Genomic DNA, 17,643 nt, shown 5'->3' with positions numbered 1-17,643 from the left:
GAAAATTAACTCTATCCCAGCCCAAACCAGCACACCTCCCCTGTAAACGAGAGGGTTTAGATGCCAGGACAAATGACAATTTGCCAGCTCGGCAGAGCACGGGTGCCCTGAGATGTCTCAGGAGAGGCAGGCTGGGCTAAAGCTTCTCTCCTCCTCCTCCTCTCTGGGTTCTGTGGTCCAGCGGAGCAGCTGGGACTTTTCTGCAAGGACACCCTGGGTCCCGCTGTGCTGTCCTGCAGGCAGCAGCACAAGCCAGGCATGACGCTGTCTGCTCAGCACGCTCTGGGTGTTCTCCATGGGAAGGACAGCATGGGACTGGGCTTGTTGTTCCAGCTTTATTAAAAAAACCCTAAATTTATTAAAATACAGCTGTTTTCCAGAGGAGGATTTCACTTCTTCAGGGCTCACCAGGGGCCAGCAGCACAGCGACTGCAGGCTCCATCCCGACGTTGGCATCTCTCTTATCGGGACGAAGATCTCCTCCGCTGCCGGAGTCCTGACGGAGAGTTCAGGGTCTTTTGCCAAGGGCGGGAGGGCCGCAAGAGAAGGCAGCGGAGCAGCCGTGACCCCCCCACTGCCTGCAGACACCCCCAGGAGTCCCCTGCAGACCACGGCACCCTGCCCAGTCCCCGTCCCCTGCCCCACCAGCCCCTCCTCGCCGTCGCAGATATCCCGCAGCTCCGGTTCCTCGGGTGCCGTGCGGCAAGACCTTGCGGCCAAGGACTGTGGCCCACCGATGAACCTGATGGCCACCGCTGGCAAGGTGGCTCGAGTGTCCCGCAGGTACGGCAGGCTCTGCCGGAGGTCGTCTTCCACCCTCTTCTTGTTGGGCGCTAACTAGAAAGAGCACAAGGAACTGGTACGGACCCTCCCAAGTCGGCCGGACCAGTACCTCCTCCCAGTAACCCCTTCCCGCGGCGATCTCCGTCTCCCAGAACGAGCTGGGAGAGGTTCAGACAGCCGCAGGCAGCGGGGGCCTGGGGATGCTGAGACCCCTCTTTCATATTGCCAGGGCCCACATGAGTCACCATTTCCAAAGGGCCGTTTTTAAAGCCTAAAACCAAGGATTTTGGCCCTAAAACGGGGCTTTGGACCCTACAAATGGGTCTTTGGATGCTCATTATATGCCTCGGGCATTAAGGAAATGAGGCTTTGAGCCCTAAGTGAGGGGTTTGTACCTTAAAAAGAGGGTTGGGAGCCTACAACTGAAGTCCTTCAACCCTAGAATCAAAGCTTTGGACCCTAAAAATGAGGCTTTGGGACCTAAGCATGAGGCTTTGAGCCCCAGAAGTGGGCTTTGGACCCTCCAAATGAGGGTTTGGACACTCCAGATGCAGCTTGGACCCTAAAAATGCCTGTCTGGATCCTAAAAAAGAGGCTTTGGACCCTGAAAATGAGACTATGCAAACTAACACTGAGCCTCTGCACCCTAAAAATGAAGGTTTTGGAAACTAAAATGAGGCTTTGGAAGGCAAAGCTAAGAGTTTGGAAAGTAAAAATGAGGCTTTGGACTGTATAAATTCGGATTTAGACTCTACAAATGAGGCTTTGGTCCTTCCAGATCAGACTTTGGGGCTTAAAAATGATGCTCTGGGCCCTTAAAATGAGTCTCTGAACCTTAAGAACGGACCTTGGAGCTAATAAATTAGTTTTTGTACTCCATATATGTGGGTCTGGACCTTAAAAATGACTGTTTGCACCCCCCAAAGTAGGCTTTGGTCTTTTAAATTGATGCTTTTTGCCCTAACATTGAGGCTCGCATTATAAAAATAAGGGTCTACACTTGCGAAACTCAGGGTTGAATTTTAAAAATGATGCTTTGTAAAGCACAAAATCGGACTTGCTCACCGTAGCTATCTCCACGGCAGGTTAAATTTCTCGCCGTCTATTGTGTTTTAGTTCCCTTCTCACGCAAACGGTGGTGACAAACAGTACCCAAAAGGCTCTGGTGCTCCCAAACGGCGGCTTGATGGTCTGCGTAACCCACCTCTAGCCGCATCTCAAGGAGCGTAGGAACGGCGTTACAAGTAAATAAGGCAGCGTCCTGCTTTAGGAAGAAAGCGTGTTGGATTTGAAACCCTCGGGTAGGACAGGAGGAGCATGTCTTCTTGGGTCAGCGATGAGCGTCGGCACGTATTATCTGATCCAGAGCCGATGTCTGTCGCCGCTTTAGCTCTGGAATTACTCTGAGACCCAGGAGGCTCCATTTTCCTTAGGCTGTCACCTAAGGGAGTCGAGATAAAGACAGTTTAACAAGCGCAGGGAATAAGAAAGGAAACCAACGGACGTGACAGCAACCACCGACCACCTCTCACCAGCAGGCAGACGCCCAGCCATCTCGGTGCGACGGCTGCCTTGGGAAGACTCCCCCAGTCCCGAATTTCTTGCTGAGCGTGACACTATGTGGAACGGACTGTGGTACCTCGTCGGTCAGCTCGGGGCAGCGGTCTCTGCTGTGTCCCCTCCCAGCCAGCTCGCTGGGGCAGCAGAGCGAGAAACGGAGAAGCCCTTGGTTCTGCATAAGCACCGCTCAGCAGTAGCTAAACATTGGTGCGCTGTCAACGCTCAAAATGGCACCGTGCAAGCTGCGATGACAAAAAAATGACCTGTATCCCAGCACAGAAACCCTTCTGTGCCCGCTCACGATTCCTATTCCTATGAGAAACCCATGAAAAATAGGGCATTTGACTTATCGGGGAGAAATGCAAACACGCTCCCGGTCTCTGGCTGGCATCTGGCTTTACTTGCATGACCTAGAAAGTACGCACAAGTCTACGCGGTTTCTTCTGCACCTTGGGAAAGGTGTCTCTTGCCTCGATTTCCAAGGAGAAACTCCCAAAAGCGGCACCACAGAGGTATTCCTAAACCTCGCTAACTGAGAGCAGGGTAGGGTGGCTCGGGGGGGGGGGGGGGCTGTGCGGCTGGCTATGGGGCAGGCGGTGGGCTTTGGGGTGGGGGGGGCTGCGGGGGGGGTTACTGACGCTGTCCCGTAGCGAATTACGGTGGTCGTGGGGCGACCGTTCAGCGTCCGGCCCCTCCTGGAGCGACTCTGGGCGGAGGGTACGTCAACGGTGAGCGCTGGGGGAGCTGCCCCACAGCGGGGGGGGGGGGGGGACACAAAACGACCCCGTTCTGCCCCACGGCTCTGTGGGGTCTCTTCTTCCCAGCCCCACGGCTCGACGGGGCCCAGCTCGTTCCCCCCCCCTCCCCCCCAGGTGGAAATGCGGAAAGCTTTGACGGATTTTGTGCAGAGGGAATTCGAAGCGCTGCGGGGCCAGGCCCGGGTCCTGCACGCCGCCTTGTAGCGCGTGGGGTGCCCTGCTCATGGAGGAACCCGCCCCACGGTGAGACGGCCGGCCCCACGGCGAGACGGCCAGCCCCACGGTGAGACGGCCCCCACGGCCGTCCCTGCAGCCTTACAGGACCCACGGATGGGACGGACTAACCCCACGCTGCAATGGCCGTGGGGCCTGGACGGACGGACAAACGAGCTGCACCCCTCCCCCCCGCAGCTCCCCGTTCCTGTGCATGGTGCCAATAAAAATGGCTGAGCCTCGGGGATCTCCATACCTGGGTGACAACGGGGGGGTAAAAAGGGACCTGGGGGGGGGAAATTGGGGTGCTGGGGGGGGGTCCCCGAGAGGGTGGGAGGTGGAGACAAGCGTGGCCTGATCCCACATGTTTATTGAAGCAGAGGCTGGTGTGTTTTGGGGGGGGGAGGGGAGTTTCCCCACTGTGCACTCCTGGGGAACCCCCCCCTGGAAGGGGCAAAAGGGGGGGCTCGGACCCCCTGAAATGGGGTTCAGAGCCCCCCCGCGCCCCCCACCCCCCCGGAGTGCTGCCACAGAGCAGGGCGTCCCCAAACACAGGGTAAGGGCCGGGGGGCTGGAAACACCTTGTCCAAGTTTTGCCCCCACTCCCTGAACTGGGATGGGGGGGGGGAAGGCGTGGCCCGGTGGGTGTGGCCGGGCATGGCCGAGTCATCACTCCTCCTTCTTGTCCCAGGGGCCATCATGGGATGCCGGGGGGGGGGGGGGGGGGGCAGTCAGAGGGGGTGTTAAGGGGTACGAAAGGGGGTTGGGGGGGGGGTTGAAAGGGGGTTGGGGGGGGTCATAGGGGGTTAGGGGTGCCCCCCCCCCCTCCCTACCTGCAGGCGCGCGTGCTGGTCCAGAAGCCGGTCGTACACCCGCGTCAGCCCCTCGGCCTGGCACCGCATGGCCTGCACCTCGTTCTCCGCCTTCTCCAGAGCTGTTGGGGGGGGGTTGTCTGTGTCAGGGTCACCCCCAAATAAACCAGCAGCGCCCCCCCCACACACTGTAACGCCCCCCCCACACCATAATGCCCCCCCGCAGCTCTGCCCGTACTGCGTTTGCTGACCGCCAGCTCCTCCTTCAGCTTCTCCACCTTGGCCTTGAGGGTCTCGTTCTTGTCGTGGGAGGGGGACGACGGACCGCCCCTGTCACCCCCTGCCTCCTGCAGCTGCTGGCGGGTGGGGGGGGGGGGGAACATCAGGGCCCGAGGCGCCTGGATGCCTCCTTCGCCCCCCCCCCCCGCCTCCCGCCATACCTTCCACAAGGCATCGTTATCCTCCGTGTAACCTCAGGCGGCTTGGCTGGCGCCTTCCGCCTGTTTCCGGAACGTTTCGCTGGAAGCGCCCAGCACAGCCTGCTGCGAGATGAGGGTGACCGGGCGGCGCAGGAGGCTGCAGGAGGCAGGGTAAGCCGGGCTCCGCGGCACCCCCAGACCCCCCCCCCCAGACTTGCCCCCCCCCCCCCCAAACTCACAAGGAGAGCAGGAGGGCAAAACCGGCCAGGTAGAGGTTGCGCTGGGCTCAGAAAAGCTTCATGTGGAAATGCTCGAGGGCGCCGGGGCTGCTCTGCAGGGCCACCCGCTCCGTCACGTCGTATGAGGAGATTGAAGTAGACGGACGCCTGTAATCTTGAGAGCAGACAGCAGACGACCCTTTATTGCTAAAACACACACATACTTATAGTCACATATTCTGCAAAGTCACTGTACACGCGCACAAAAATAAAATGAAATATGGTTGGTTATATCAACGCTGTACACGCGCATAAACATAAGATATAATTGGTTATACTAACACTGTACACGTGCATAAACATAGGACACAATTGGTTATATTAACTAAAACACGCGAAACTTGTCTCAGTCTAATTGGTCAAGATAAACTGCCGAATTGCGGTTCTTTGTGCCAAGTTCCCTTTATCTTGGAATGTGCACCTGTGTTCTTCTAATTGGCATCTTTCTTTTTTTGTCTTCTTGTTTATTCTGTTCAAGGTCTTCTAAAGGCATCTGGAATGCTCTCGCGACCGTTAGCTAAATATGTGTCCACAATTCCCCCTTTTTTGTTTTTCGACAAGTAACAACATGCTGTATTGCCCTTTGCAAAAACCTATGAACACAGCTAATTAAACACGGCAAAAGCAACATTATACCTAATAAAATACATAAGAATGAAAGACTGTTCAGTTAATGCCAATGACACACAAAAAGAGGTTTGATTAATAGCTTTTGTCAGTGTCACCCAAACATTCTTACTGTCCCACGGTGTTAAATGATGTGGATCAATCACTGGTGCCACTGTCATGCTGCTTACTACAGTCAGCGTGTTCCATATCAATCTCAGCATAAGGTTTCGTCCATTTAGTTGGAATCCACTTCGGCCTATTTTCTGTAATGACACAAGCATAACCTCGGCCCCACGTTATTACTTTAAAAGGTCCCTCCCATTGCTGACGCTCCATATTTTTAACCCAGACTTTCCACCCATTATCAATATTTTGAATCCCACTATTCATTGTTTGAAAATGCCGAACTACAGGGGGGACAACTGACTCTCCACGCAGGGTCAAAAAATTCATCACATTTATTGCTTTCATGAGTCTATTTGAAGGAGGTTCCCCTAATTCCCCCTTTTTTTGTTTTTCCAAAAAGTCTTTTAATACTTTATGAGTACGTTCGATTATAGCTTGACCTGTGGGAGAATGAGGAATGCCAGTAATATGAGTAACTCCCCATTGCTGAAAAAATTCCCGAGTCCGTTGTGCTATAAAACATGGTCCATTATCTGTTTTTACCTGGGCCGGGACACCCATTACTGCAAATGCTTGTCGTGAGTGTGTTTGTAGATGTCGGCTTGTTTCGCCCGCAAGTGCTGTGGCCCATATCATCAAGGAATATGTATCAACAGAAACATGAACATAACACAATTTTCCAAAAGCTGGTACATGAGTCACATCAGTCTGCCACAATTGCAAGGACTGCAGACCCCTAGGATTTACAGCGCCATCTCCGTGCCCAGATAATTTCTGGCACTCAGCACAGGATTGAATGATGGCGTTGGCATCTGCTATAGAAACCTGAAACTCTTTGGCTAATACTTTCACTGGTTGGTGGAAAAAACTATGAGCTCCACGTGCCTGTAGAAGTTTATTGGGGGGTGGCCCGGTCCATACAGGATTAGCTAGCAAATCAGCCCGTTTATTCCCTTCTGTGATCCATCCAGGCAAACTGGTGTGACTTCACACATGCATTATATAATAACACTTTGTCCGTTGGTTTAACAGAAATAGCAACATCTTAAATTTTTCAAACAATGTGATGTTATCAATTTCTTTCAAATAAGCCCATCTCAAGCGTTTTACTACACCTACCACATCTAAAGAATCAGCAATAATATTGACCTCAACATCCTGCCACTTTTTAAATACTTCTATTACAGCTTGAATTTCCACCACTTGGGGGGAGCCTTCACATGTGACAATGTGATTTTTCCATACCTGACCTTCTTTCCAAACTACTACTGCCTTTCCTGTTTTTCCACTGCCATCCGTATATACTGTAGGACCATCAGTAGGTAACTGTGCACACAATTCTTTTTCTTCTAGTTGTATATTTTGTAGCAAGGTAAACATTTTGTGTGCAGGAAGATGAATATCTATCTTTCCTTCAAAATCTGCAAAAGCAATTTGTAAAGTTAGACTATTCTGTAGACACCATTGTAAATATCCTTGAGTCAAAGGAACGACAATCGTGTGTGGTTCTTGTCCACAAATCTCAATAATCCGACATCTCCCCTTTATAATTAATTCTGAAATCATTTCAATTCGAGAAAATATGGTTTTTTGGGCCTGGTGAGCTAAAAAGATCCATTCTATTATTAACAAGTCTTTGTGACTTCCCTCCCATTGATATATGATCCCGAGGGGTTGTTTTTCTCGGTTTAAAATGCTAAGATTAATGTCAAGATTTTCTTTAATTCTAAAAGCCTGACTCTGGGATATTAGATCTGCTATCTTTTGTAATGCTTGTTTACCTTGAGGAGTCAATTGTCGAGGTGCCGTTAAGGTAGTGTCACCTCGTAACATTTCAAATAAAGGGGTCAGAAGCTCATTATCTATTCCCAACAGTGTTCGAACCCAATTGATTGTCCCCAGTAATTTTTGCACATCATTCAATGTTTCAATCTTGTCTGTAATTTCCAGTTTTTGTGGAACGATAGTTTTTTCTAAAATCTTCCAGCCTAAATATTTCCATGGTTGCATTTTTTGTACCTTTTCTGGTGCTATTTTTAAACCAAAATCAGACAATCGTGTAGTCAATTCTTTGAGCTTTTCGGATAACTCTCTTTTCCCTGCTATCAAGATATCATCCATATAGTGATAAATAATCAAGTCTGGATTTTGTTGTCTAAACCCTTTTAGAGCTTGGGATACATAGGATTGGCATATGGTTGGAGAATTTTTCATTCCTTGTGGCAGAACTACCCAATGATAACGTTCCATGGGTTCCTGTTTGTTTATGGTGGGGATAGAAAAGGCAAATTTTTCCGCATCTTTTGGGTCTAAATATATTGTAAAGAAACAATCCTTTAAATCAATAATCAAAATGTTCCATCCTTGTGGAATCAGAGTAGGCGTGGGTAACCCTAACTGAAGGGCTCCCATATTTTCCATTACTTCATTTATCTTTCTTAAATCATGCAATAGTCTCCATTTCCCAGATTCTTTTGGAATGACAAAAACTGGTGTATTCCAAGGGCTCGTGGTATTCACCAAGTGCCCTTGTTCCAATTGCTCCTGTACTAACTGTTTCAAGATGGCGACCTTAGATTCAGTCAGCGGCCATTGATCTACCCAAATCGGTTCCTCTGTTTTCCATTTCAGTTTTAGGCGTGGTCGCCTGTCAATGGCCGCGCCACAAAATTGTCTCCTGTACTAAGCACACATCCCATTTGACTTAATGCATCCCTGCCTATCAGGTTCATAGGGATATTGGTTACATAAGGTTTGATATAAGAAACTGAATTCTGACAAATCAATTGAATCATATATTTGCTTTGTCGAGTTTTTGATAATCCTCCCACACCGAACAGTTTTGAATCCATCTCAGAAAGCTCCCAAGTAACAGGCCAGTCCTCCCACGACAGAACTGTTACATCTGCTCCAGTGTCCACTAAAGCTTGTCATTTTATTTTTTCTGGCCTGTTCTTTGCATTTTGTAACTCTGCTGATATACTAGGTTTTGTTTTATTGACCTCCCTTGACCACATAATTTGAGCTTCTAATCCCGTAGATCCAAACCCTGCATTGCCATGCTGTTGATTAACCTTACATGGTACCTTTGCTTTAAAAGGGACGAGCTGTGCAATTCTGCTTCCTTCCTGTATCGATACTGGTGGAGACGGCGTCCAAATCATAGCATAAATGCGACCTGTGTAGTCCCCATCAATCACCCTGGGAAGCATAAAAATTCCTTGTAATGTTATACTAGACCATCCCAACAACAGGGCACTAAGCCCATTACCTAATGGTCCTTGTGCGTTTACTGGCACACGGTGTACCTGAGAGTTCCATAGTAGAATGGTTTCTATTGTTGAGACATCCACTCCGGCACTTCCAGCTGTTCGGGCTGGCAATTCTGCCAGACATCCTTCTTGGTGCCGATCTGGGATCCTTTCGGAGCTGTTGGGGTCATCGCACCGCTCCCTGCACTCTTCTTGTAGTTTCCCATCGATGGGGTACCTCGAGGTGGCAGAGCTACACCTTCATTTGTGAAACGAGATCTACGTTGGTTAGCATAATGTCTCCCTTTATGACAACGAGGGCATATATTAGGCCCAGCTTCCACTTTGTTTCGCCCTTCTTTACGCTGAAATTGCAAATGTCCCGGTTGTCCACATTTATAGCATTTCTTAACATTTTTTGTATCCATTCGCATGGCTACAGCAAAAGCATTGGCCATTAATGTAGTTTTATGCTCCAAAGACCCAACTTTGTTACAGGCCTCTATCATATCTACGAGCGTCACTCTTCCTGGCATCGATTGTAGTATTTTTTTACAGTCTGCATTTGCATTTTACACAGCCAATTTTATTATCAATGCTTCTTTGGCATCAGCATTATCTATTTGCTTTTCAATAGCATCTCGCAGACGATCAATAAAGGACAGATAAGGTTCCGTATTACCCTGCCTTATACTTGTAAATGATTGTTCTGACTTTCCAGCTTCAGGCAAGGTTACCATTGCCTTCAGAGCTAAGGAAGCTGATTCTTGTAATACTTCCACCGGTAGCCTCGCTTGCCTATTAACATCTGCAAAGTCACCAGTCCCCATCATTTGAGCAGAAGTGATCATATACCTCGGATCTCCTTCTGGGCGGTCCAAATTTCCCAGTGCCGCTAAATCACATAATTCTGCCCATTTCACCTTCCATAATAGACGCCGAGTCGGGGTTAAAATCATTGTAGCCAATTGTGTACAGTCAAAGCCCGTTAAAATTTGACCAGAAAATATATTCTCCAATAACGCCTGACTAAACGGAGCAGACAGTCCATTAGCCATTACTGTTTTCCGTACTTCTTTTACTAAATCCCAATTGAAAGGTTGCCACACGTTTGGGGCATTCTGCCACACACGTTTGGGGCATTCTGCCTGACTGTAACTGGAAAAGCCACAGGATTTAGACCTTCGGTTAACATTTTATCATTTATGTCCTTCCATCGCTTTTTTATAGCTTCTCCTGGGGATGTATGTGTCTCATAGGGAGGTGCAGAGGGGATAGGTCTCTGCTCGAGAGGCAGGTTACTTAAAGGTTGATCGTTGCCTCCATTAGTGACATCTCCCTCGGTGTTTAATTCCTCATCACTGTCCGAATTATTTACCACCTCACCACACACACTTCTCTTTTTTTCCGGGGTATCTTCAATTGAAATTTTTACAGCAGCAGCCATCTCCTTTTCTGCCTTAAGGGCTTTCAACGTTTCCAGCACCAATCTCCACATAGCAGAGGCCTTCACGTCCCCACGCGATACAAAGTCCCAAATTACTTTTCCCATTTCTTCCCAATTTTTAACTTCAAAGACTTCTACATTCGAAGTGGGGGCACCATGGTCCTTAAGCCACTTCAGCATCATACCTAAAGTATTTGAATCATACTTAATCCCTCTCACGGAGAGGATATGCGAAAGCATTCGTACAATTGCCCCTTCTTCCACAGACATCTGGGCACCCATTTCAATCCTCTTAGCCGCTCACCTTACTTCCAAACGAGCAGGGTGATTGATCTCCCGGGAGAAGGTTGTCGGCTCAATCCAGCTGGCTAGACGATCGTTCGGCTAGAGTCTCCTCCGGACACACTTCCAGCAATTCCAGCGTTTTCTCGGCCCGCAATCACGTCGGGGTCACCATTTGAGGAGATTGAAGTAGACGGACGCCTGTAATCTTGAGAGCAGACAGCAGACGATGCTTTATTGCTAAAACACACACATACTTATAGTCACATATTCTGCAAAGTCACTGTACACGCGCACAAGCATGAAATATGATTGGTTATATCAACACTGTACACGCGCATAAACTTAGGACACAATTGGTTATATTAACTAAAACACACGAAACTTGTCTCAGTCTAATTGGTCAAGATAAACTGCCGAATTGCGGTTCTTTGTGCCAAGTTCCCTTTATCTTGGAATGTGCACCTGTGTTCTTCTAATTGGCATCTTTCTTTTTTTGTCTTCTTGTTTATTCTGTTCAAGGTCTTCTAAAGGCATCTGGAATGCTCTTGCGACCCTTAGCTAAATATGTGTCCACAACATGGTACCCCAGAAAGAATTGAATCAGACAATGGGACTCATTTCCGAAATAACCTCATAAACTCCTGGGCAAAGAAACACAGCACTGAGTGGGTGTACCACATCCCCTATCACCCACAAGCATCTGGAAAGACTGAGATGTACAATGGAATGTTAAAGACTATGTTGACAGCCCTGGGCAATGGGGCATGGAAGCATTGGGATACAAATTTAGCAGAGGCCACACGGCTTGGTGTACTTGGTGGGTAATGCAGAAGGATGGGGAGGCCTGGTGTCTGCCTCAAGGACATTTAACCGTGGAGGAAAAAACAATCTGTGATGTGAGTCGTATGTTGTAGGAAGTAATGTCACAGGAATGACCTGAACAGCAGAGGAGTGAACTTTGCAAGGAACCAGACGAGTGCAACGGTGACCCAAACCAAGCCGGTGTTGGTGCCCAACAATCGAACATACTGCTTCTCCTGTCCTGAGCACTCATCTTGACAGATGGGGCCCAAGTCATAGCCTGTGTGTGAACATCTGGAGGAGAGGAAGAAGCCCATGGAATATCTGTCTGTTAAAGGCAGGGGATAGTAGTTAATAAGGATGTATAAATCTGTATGTTGGGTATAAAGGTGGTTTAAGTATGCATTTTCAGTTGTAAGTGTTGGTAAGAAGGGATTTCAGTAGTGAGAACTAAATACAATGGCGTGGTTAGAAGATCGATGTGTATTAAATTATGTGGGACCTGAGCATGACGCAAATGGTATGGAAAGAGGGGTGGTGATTGTATTGGGTCTGGCTGAGATGGTGTTAGTTCTCCCCATAGCAGGCCTTGTAGTGCTGTGCTCTCTATTGGTAGCTAGAAAGGTGTTGAAACACACCAGTGTTTTGGCTGCTTCTGCTGAGCAGTGCTGGCACAGCATCAAGTCTGTCCCTCCAACATTTCCCCCCGCCCCTCACTGGCAGGCTGGGGCTGGGCCAGATCTTGGGAGGGGACATAGCCAGGACAGCTGACCCAAACTGACCAAACGGATATTCTATACCATATGAGGTCAGTTCAGCTATAAAAGCTAAGTAAAGGGAGATGGAAGGGGGGACATTTCATCTTGCGGAGGAACCACAATGTGTACCGAAGCCCTGCTTCCCAGGACGTGGCCAGACATCGCCTGCTGATGGGAAGTAGAGAATAACAGAATTTGTTTTGCTTTGCTTTTGCGCAACCTTTGCTTTCACTTTATTAAACTGTCTTTATCTCAATCCATGAGCCTTTTGTTATATATTGTCTCCCATGTCCAGCTGTGGAGGGGGACTGATAGAGCGGCTTTGGTGGGTACCTGGCACCCAGCCAGGGTCAACCTACTACAGATGTCAATGTGGAAATTTCCAGCCCATGTACTATGCTCAGGAGTAGAAATATTGATTTTTCCCCATTACACCCGTGACACTGCTCTGCCTAGTATCCTGTGTATTGACTCTCACCACTCTCTCACGGGTTTCCACATGTCCTGCTTGAACTGACCATTTCTAAAGAAGTCATTCCAGCAGACTGCCTGGACATCTGCATTTCCCAGTGTCCATCCAGCTTTCCTCCTCTCATTGGTCTCTACCCATTCAAACACCTCTCAGCTACCCAGGTGCTGCTCAGAGCTTCAGGTGCTTTAAAGCTTGCCTTGTCTTCCAGTAGTCTGCTTGATGGTCTCTTGAGCCAACTCCTCCATTGTGTTTGTACCTGTTCTCCTGAGTATCTCACTGAAAGTGTTCCACTAAGGTGACCCACAGCGGAAAGTGGACTTCCGTGGAGGAAACGTGGACTTCATACATTATTTTTTAATGCATTGGGTTTTTTGCTACTTTTTTTTTTAATAATGGCAGGCAAGCAACATTCTTCTGTGATTGTGTGCAGCTGGCTCTCCAAATAAAGCCAGTGGGAATCTGTGCAGAAGAGTTGAATCATTCAGCTACAGCCTTTAGTGGGAAAAGCTTGGATCTGAGAAATCATGATGCAAGTGCAGGTGACCACTGAGAGAAATGATGGATGGAGGTGGTGGTGAGGGACCAATGATGACGATGGGGCACAGGACAATGATGTCCCATACATTGTCTGACAGAAACAATCTTACCGTTTCCTACATGTTCAGACGTCATCCGCAGATGCTGTGGATCAATATGAATTGGAGAAGGCTGAGATTACGTGTTCTGTAAGCGGCAAGACAGAAAACTGGAAAAAGAAGAAATCCTGATTTTTTTGTTACTTATCATTTCAATCTTCTCTGCTCGGCTATACTCCTGAAATTTCTCCAATGAGCCACAGAAGACTTGAAGAGTTAGGGAAAGTTATGCACAGAGACATGGCTTGTTAGGGTGTTTTGCACGTTAAGGAGCCCTCTGGTGCCCAGTTCCTGAACTGCAGATACTGCAAGCAGGAACAAGCCTCTGACAAAGCGGAAGGCAGAAGAAAACCCCAAGTTTCTGAGGGCGTTGGAGGCCCCACTGAGGGCCAACACTGACAAAGCCATCAAGGGAATGACCAGTCAATGTGTCGGTCCCTGGGGGCAAAATATGCTAAAAATTGGAGACACTGGTTGCAGGTGGCAAAGGCAATATGCTGGTGGCTCTGATCACATGTAAGCCCTTGGTGTTTGTTAATCATCAGAGTGGCCAAGCCCTGGCCCCCAGGGCCTGGTAAAAGAGGTCCTTTCCCTCATGCATTGCTCAGGGCTCTACTGAGGGTCAGTGTGAGTGCGGGTGTGTGTACAACTCGGTGGTAGATTTTGTTGCTTTAAACACAAAGCTGTGGTGTTCTGGGGATTTGGCAATGCCTGTGAGTTCCGCACAACCCGTCCAGCCTCCTTCATAGCCCTGCTGACAGTCCTCAGTCACCTGAGATGTCCCAGTCCCAGACTTGTTTGCATCCCCAAATTGGATCCATTTCCCAGCACTGCACTGCCATTCCTCCTGCTGCTGCTGCCCTAAAAATCACAACTTGAACTATTCCACAGTAGCATGACTGCCACTTGATCCTTCAGGTACTCTTCTGGCCTGTAACACACTCTCTGCTATGCACGCCCCGGTCTCTCGCTGCACTCGCACGAGTCTCCCAAAATGTTCTCACATCCCCTGCAGTAATGAGACCTCACTCCAGGAGGTTCATGCATTCTCCAGGCTCATGGATGTTGCCTGAATTCCAGGCAAGTGTGGGTAGTGAAGGAGAGGAAGACAGGAAGGTCAGCTCACGGCCATGAGGAGCAGTGTTCAGCTACCCCCAGCAATGGGCATTCCCCATATGCCAGGCTGAGGCATGATGGAAACTTCTCATATAAGCCCTGGTTTGTGCAGGGTCCTGCAGCCACACTGCCAGGGCACACCTACTCCTCCTCCACCTACAGACATCAACCACTTTCTGTTGCTGGGCTCAGGCGTGGTTGTAAGGATTTGCTAAAGCCCTGAACCATCTCATTGCTTTTTGAGGACTTCACCCTCTCTCACATCACTACACACTTCCAATCACTGCCTAATATCTAACTGACAAGTTAAAAAGCTCTCAAGGCTTTTCTTGGGTAATAACCATGTTTCTCCATTCACCATTCATGGATCTGAGAAACATCACTTAGAGGAAACACCTCAAGATGTGTGAGGGGAGGACCTCCCTGAGGCACCTCTGTGCTCTTAGAGGTCTGAGTGCTTTTGCAAGGCTCCAGGAGTTCATTTGGTGCCATGCATATGGTGTTCCTTTCTTGAAGCACAAAGCCGTGACATGATCCAGACTCCCTCAGGGTGGCCTATTGTAACACAGCACTTCTTCATGTCGGTAAACTTCAGTTCTTTAATTTCATTAATTTCATTCCTGTCATTCAGTCTTACTTGACAAGGTAGCTCTTAATTTCACAGTGTGTAACCTCTGGCATGAAGTTATTAGACCAGTGATTTTTCTCTTATTCCTGACTGTTAGCATTTAATGGCAAGAGATCTCTCCTGAGGGGAATGCTTCTTTGCATGGGTACTTGGAGAGACCGTTCCTTTGCTTGGAGGAGGCTGGCCTGTCATGCCTCTCAGATTTGCTCATGCTCCTTCGCCCTTCAGAGCTGCTTCCCATGGCACCACCTGGATCAGTCTCCAAGTAAGTCGAAGACTTCTCCACTGGAGTCCAGAGTCTGTTCCCTGCTGCTGACCTTCCTCACTGCCCTTTGGTGTCTGAGACCCCACTGTTTCATGGTCATGAAGCCAAGGGTGACGCTGGTGATCACATCCTGACCAGCTTTTCCTTGTTGGCCAGGGTCACATCCAGGTAAGCATCACCATCACTGGCCCGCCTAGCAGCTCTGTTAAGAAGTTGTCCGAAAGTCCTTCAGGCTGTTGGCACCCTGTTGCTTTGCCTGGCCAGTGAATGCCAGGGCACTTCCAGTCCCCCATAGGCACCTTCTCGTTAACCTGGAGACTTCCTCAGCTGCTAACAAAAGAACTTTTCTCTTTCCACTCCCATGATCAAGTAGTTTGTAACTGCCAGCACAATGTCACTCTTACTGACTCTTCTGATCCTCAGTGACAAAAGCTAACCCATCCTGTTGCCTGTCACATAGAGCATCCCCATAAATCCAAGCTTCCCCTTCATACAGGGGGCATCCACCCTCTTCATCCTTCCTGCTGATTTGGTACCCCTCCTGGGGTTCCAGCCATCTAAAGGGACATAAGATTATCTGTACAATTGTCCCTTAGAGTGCTAGACCTAAGGAAGAGCATTTTAAATGATGCCTCACAGAGTCTGAGTGCCTTCCTTACTGGGATCACAACAGACCAACACTTCCTGGTGAAAACCACTCTCTCAGTACCCTTGATTGCAGCTCCGCTGGTCCCACGGAGTTGTAAGGGTGTGGTTTGCTAGGTAAGCCCTGGCATGATCCTCATCCACCACTGGTTGTTCCCCTTTCCCTTCCAGAGTCCTGCCTCAAAGCACAAAGGCCTGGGAGAACTTTCTGGTGGTCACTGAGGCAAAGAGGACAGAGGCTATGTCAGATCTCTCTACACCTACTCTCACTTAATGTAGCAGAGGTCCCGTAGTATCTCTCTTTCTTCTCTAGCTGTTCCTGAAGTAGCAACATTTCCTCCTGGTGCCCTTGAATTGCCTTTTGAGCATCAGCTGAGTTTTGGTATGAAGTATGGCTGTGCTTGGAGGATGCTGTCTTTGAAGGCAAGATGTACCCAGAAACACTGTTGAAATGCTTGGGCTGTTCCATGGTTGGATCATCAAGGGAGTGAGGAAGGACCCTGGTGTGATGTGCTTTGTGATCAGGCAATGCCTGCAGCTAATGGGTAGAAGAAGGGACAGAATTTGCATCTCTGATGGCATCTGGTGACTGGTGCCTCTCCCTGATGGGAACCGTCAATGGCACAAAGGCACCAAATCATACTCTCCGAGATGCCATCTTCGTTATCTGTCGCACACCCTCCCTGAAGGAGAATTGCTTTTGGTGTGGGACCTGTGATTTCTGTGCCAGCCCTGGCATCTCCTGTAGCTCTCTGTGCCTGGATCTGAACCGTGAATTGAGTAGCTGATCTGAATTCTGTAACCCAAGGTGGGGCTGAGCATGAGACAACTGCCAATATTGTCAGCCAAGACCTAGTAAATACAAAACGATGCAGAAGATCTCTCCCTATGGCACATGACTCCATTCCATCGGAGGAATACCTCTATAGGCCACCCTGAACATCATGAGGAGGGAGAGGTTCCATTGCCCTTAATTTGGGCATCAGCTGTCATTTCAGTTGGCCAAAGGTAATTCCCAGGAGCTGCAAAGAAGATGCACTCAGATGTTGTCCTGTCTCTATATCAGCCTGCACATAACTTGGATCTGTCTCCATTACCTGCACATCTCTTTGACCACCTCTGGCACCTCCAATGTCACCAGACATTTGCATCCGAACACCTCACTCCTGGCCTCCATCACCATTACATAGCATGGGAGCTGAGACAAGGAGGTCACATGCAGGTGCCTATTTAATGCAGACCTGCACTGAGGCAAGAGGAATCCCACCTCCTGTGGGTTTGTGGTGGCATGGGAGGGAGCCGAGTCCCCTTCCAGCCCCAGGACTACAATCCCAGCATGAGATGCCTCCATGGACTCAGCTGGCTCCCTTCCCTCAGCAGGGCTAAAGGAGATCCCTGCCTGTCACTGTCTGCGTGTCCTGCCCAATGATGGAACAAGAAAGAGGCTGCCCAGAGAAATGCTTGATTCACCATCCTTGGAGGTATTTAAAAGACACGGTGTTTAGGGACATGGTTTAGTGCTGGACTTGCTAGTGTTAGGTTCACGATTGGACTTGATGATGTTATGGGTCTTTTCCAACTGAAAAGATTCTATGATTCTCAGACCAGTTGATTCTTGGACCTAAGTCTGTCTCTCAGCAGAGCAATGACCCTGCTGGAAAGCAGTGTCTCTCCCCAGGTGAAGGAGGGAACATCAGTGATTGCTTCAGCCTGTTTCCCAGCAGGTTCCCCTGGAGCCCCAGGGACACCTGGAGGGAGCCCAGAGGGGGCAGAGAAAGTGCT

At 49.1% G+C, this 17,643-nt stretch overlaps 1 non-coding gene across 1 annotated transcript; it reads left to right on the top strand.

The window, feature by feature from the left end:
• Positions 1 to 2,111: 2,111 nt before the first annotated feature.
• Positions 2,112 to 2,196, top strand: LOC128138443 (small nucleolar RNA SNORD45). Its single transcript, XR_008234009.1, has one exon. It is a non-coding gene; the product is annotated as a small nucleolar RNA SNORD45 (small nucleolar RNA).
• The last annotated feature ends 15,447 nt before the right edge of the window (positions 2,197 to 17,643 follow it).

This window comes from Harpia harpyja, unplaced genomic scaffold (assembly GCF_026419915.1).
Source record: "Harpia harpyja isolate bHarHar1 unplaced genomic scaffold, bHarHar1 primary haplotype scaffold_46, whole genome shotgun sequence".
NCBI classification, from domain to species: Eukaryota; Metazoa; Chordata; class Aves; order Accipitriformes; family Accipitridae; genus Harpia; species Harpia harpyja.
This window is presented reverse-complemented; position numbering and strand designations above follow the sequence as displayed.